This window comes from Chrysochloris asiatica, unplaced genomic scaffold (assembly GCF_000296735.1).
Source record: "Chrysochloris asiatica unplaced genomic scaffold, ChrAsi1.0 scaffold03079, whole genome shotgun sequence".
Lineage (NCBI taxonomy): Eukaryota > Metazoa > Chordata > Mammalia > Afrosoricida > Chrysochloridae > Chrysochloris > Chrysochloris asiatica.
In genome coordinates, this window is record NW_006411597.1 from 1,505 (window position 1) to 5,418 (window position 3,914).

The window sequence follows — 3,914 nt, forward strand, 5'->3', positions numbered from 1 at the left end:
ATATACCCGGGCCATTGTGGGCAGTGGAAAAGAAGATTACACTGGCAAAGACGCACTGATTCTGGGAGTCGGAGATGGGGGCATATTATGTGAAACAGTCAAACTGAAACAAAAGATGGTCACTATGGTAGAGATTGACCAAATGGTAATTGATGGATGTAAGAAATACATGCGAAAAACATGTGGCAAAGACTTAAGACAATCTTAAAGGAGAATGCTATCAGGCTATAATGGAAGACTGCATTCCAGTACTGAAAAGGTACGCCAAAGAAGGGAGGAAGTTTGATTATGTGATTAATGATTTGACAGCTGACCCCATCTCTACGTCTCCAGAGGAAGATTCCACATGGGAGTTTCTCAGACTGATTTTTAACCTTTCAATGAAAGTATTGAAACAGGATGGAAAATATTTTACACAGGGGAACTGTGTCAATTTGACAGAGCCGTGTTGCTCTATGAAGCTTGGGCGCCTTTATTGTGGATTTCTTCAAGGAGATGGTCTGTGTCCCTTCATACTTGGAATTGTGGGTATTTTACACTGTGTGGAAGACTAAGCCTTGAAGATGAATGTCACTAATCATAGATGGCATCAGAACAAGGCAGGCAATTAATTGTGAATTCCTTAAGGTTGTTTTTTTTTCAAAAATTATTTTTAATTAAAAAAAATACAAATGGAAAATGTGTATTTTGATGTGCTAGAGTGTGTGTATTTTCTTTCTTTCTTTTTTTGACAGTCAGCTTAAGGATGATCCAGTAGCACCATTTAGGCTGCTTTGTGCACTGAACCCCTAGAATGTGCTTTTTGTTACTCTGTATTTCTATGTGGGCTGTTTCCCCACCCCACTTCCGTTTTTATTTTGCTTTTGGAAGACCTTCAATGTGGATGTTTCGAGGAATGAACATCATTATATTTTTCCAGAGGGAAGTTCTGTTCAGAAAATTGATTAGATTATTAAGATTTGGTGCTTATAAAACAGAATTCAATAAAATTAATAGCATTGCTCCCATTAAAGTCACAGAAGAGAAAAAAAAGAAAGAAATCAAACAAAATATTGCATTAGGCAAATCTACGGTACAAGCACCAAGATGGCAGTTGGATGACGAAGGTGCCCCTGACCCACCCACCCCACACCATGGTATTTTCACTAACCTCATATATATGAGAAAGTTGGACAATGAATAAAGAGGACCGTAGAAGTATTGATGTTATTGTTTTGGAGGAGAATATTAAAAGTACTATGGGTTGTCAAAAGAACAAACAAATCTGTATTAGAAGAAATACTGGCAGAATGCTCTTTAGAAGCTAGGATGGCCAGACTTTGTTTATCATGCTTTAGGCATGTTATCAGAAGGGACCAGTCCCTGAAGAAGGACATCATGCTTGGAATGGTGGAGGGCTAGTGAAAAAGAGGAAGACCTCCAGCAAGATGATTGGCACAGTGGCATAAGCAATGGGCTCAAGTGTAACGATGATGGTGAGGTTGGAGCAGGATGAAGCAGTGTTTCTTTCTGTTGTGCATAAGGTTGCTATAAGTTGGTAATGACTCAAGGGCACCGAATAACAATAACAACAATATTTCTCGATTCTACTTCATACATTCAACGTGTCATTATTAATGGAAGTTTACAGCTGTTTCTTGTCAATTTGAATTGTGTCCTATCAGAAAATGAAGGTTCTAAAAACCTTATTCCATTTCAGTCATCACAGTCAACTCTATTTTAAGGGGGCAGTATTTCTCATGTTGTATTTTGATTGCCTTCCAACATTAGAGGCACATCTTCTGGCAATATTTCTTAGAATATTTTGTTGCTATTCATAATGCTTTAATCTTCCAGCACTATATCTGACAACGTTCTGCTGCTATTTATAAGGCTATTTATTTCAATGGCTAAACATTCAGAATTGGTCCACCTCTTCTTCTTCCTACTCTGCCAGTCTGAAAGCTCTGCTGAAAACAGTTCACCATTGGTGCACCCTGCTATTATTTAAAATACTGGTAACATAGTTTTCAGTATCACAGCAACACACAAGTCACCACAGTATGACAAACTAACAGATGAGTGGTAGTTAGAAGGATTACAAAGGAGAAATGGGAATGGGAAACACAGGGAGGAAGTAGGATAAATGATGCTGAGTTGTGGGGATTGCTGTCAATGACATGATAGAAAATATGTATGAATTGTTGAAGGGAATACTGATTTGTTTTGTAAAACTTCACCCAATTCACAGTAAGAAGTTTAAAAGCAGAAGAAGGAGAAAAAGAAGAGGAGGAGAAGAAGAACAAGAAATCAAACTACATATTGTATTGGGCAAAATCGGTGGAAAACACCTGTTCGAAGTGTTTAAAAACAAAGATGTTACTTTGAGGGTAAGCCTACCCTAAACTATGATATTTTCTTTCAACTGCATGGGAAATCTGGACAATGGATAAAGATGACTGAAGAAGAACTGATGCATTCAAATTATGGTTTGACAAAGAATATTGGATATATCTTGGACTTCCAGACAAACAAAGAAATCTGTCTTGGAAGAAGTACAATTAGAATGCTCTTTGTTGTTGAGAATGGACACGTTATCAAGAAAGACCATTTCCTGGAGAAGTACATCATGCTTGGTAAAGTATAGGGTCAGCTTAAAGGAGGAAGGCCTTAAAAGACAAGAATTGAAATAGTGGCTACAACAACAGCTTCATCAATGGCAATCATTGTCAGGATGGTGCAGTAGCGGACAATGTTTATTTCTGTTGTACACGGAGTTGCTATGAGTCAGAACAGAATCATTGGCACCTAACAACACCATCTCATTTGATTGTCACAATAGTGTGGGAATTGGACATTGCTATTCCAATTTTAGGACAACTATAGTATAGATAGGTTGTTGTTAGATGCCATCAAGTCAGTACCGACCCATAGCTACCGTATGCAGAGCAGAACAAAACACTGCCCGATCCTGGGCCAACCTCACTACTGTTGCCATGCTTGAGTCCATCAATGCTGCCACTTGGCAAATCCATCTCATTGGGGGTTTTTCTTTTTTCTTTGACCCTCCACCTTACCAAACATGATATCCTTCTCCAGTGACTGGTCCCTTCTGACAATATGTCCGAAGTGTGAGAGACCAAGTTTGGCCATCTTGGCCTCCAAGGAGCACTCTGGTGGCACTTCTTCCAAAATGGATCTATTGGTTCTTTTGGCAGCCCATGGCACTTTCAGTGTTCCCCTCCAACACCATAACTCAAAAGCATCAATTCTTCTATGGTCTACCTTATTCACTGTTCAGCTTTCACATCCATATGAGGTTATTGAAAATACCATGGCTTGGGTCAGGTGTACCTTAGTCCTTAAGCTGACATCTCTGCTCTTCAATACTTTAAAAAGTTGCTGTGCAGCAGATTTGCCTAATGCAATACGTCGAATGATTTCTTGACTGCTGCTTCCATGGGTGTTGATAGTTGATCCAAGAAGAATGAAGTCCTTGACAACTTCAATCTTTTTTCCATTGATAAGTGCCGGGGACCTGCCTCGACACGGATGTTTGGTTCACGAGGTGGGGATATCTGGCAGCGATAGGGATAGCACAAGAGAAGACACAGAGACACAACAAGAGAGACAAAGAGACACCCCAAAACCAGAGTGGATGCATTACTGGCGTCCGGCAGATCTGGCGTGGTGAACGTCTGAGCTATAAGGGCAGTAAGATCCCGCGTAGTAAACATCTTAGCTATGCGGGCAGTACATTCCCCTTGCTAGCTGGTCAGCCACGCATGCCTAGTCAGCCGTATAGCACTCCTTCCAAGCTGTAATGCACGCTTTGCCAGCCGTAATGCACACCTGGGTCGGTCTGCGCCTCCGTTTTATTTAGGGGAGGTACTTTACACAAAACTGGGCGGGACTAAGGTAAGGTACAGCTAACA

The 3,914-nt window shown here is 40.4% G+C and overlaps 1 pseudogene; it reads left to right on the top strand.

Annotated features, from left to right (window-relative positions):
- The first annotated feature begins 1 nt into the window (after nucleotide 1).
- LOC102834444 lies at nucleotides 2-561 on the top strand (annotated as a pseudogene).
- The last annotated feature ends 3,353 nt before the right edge of the window (nucleotides 562-3,914 follow it).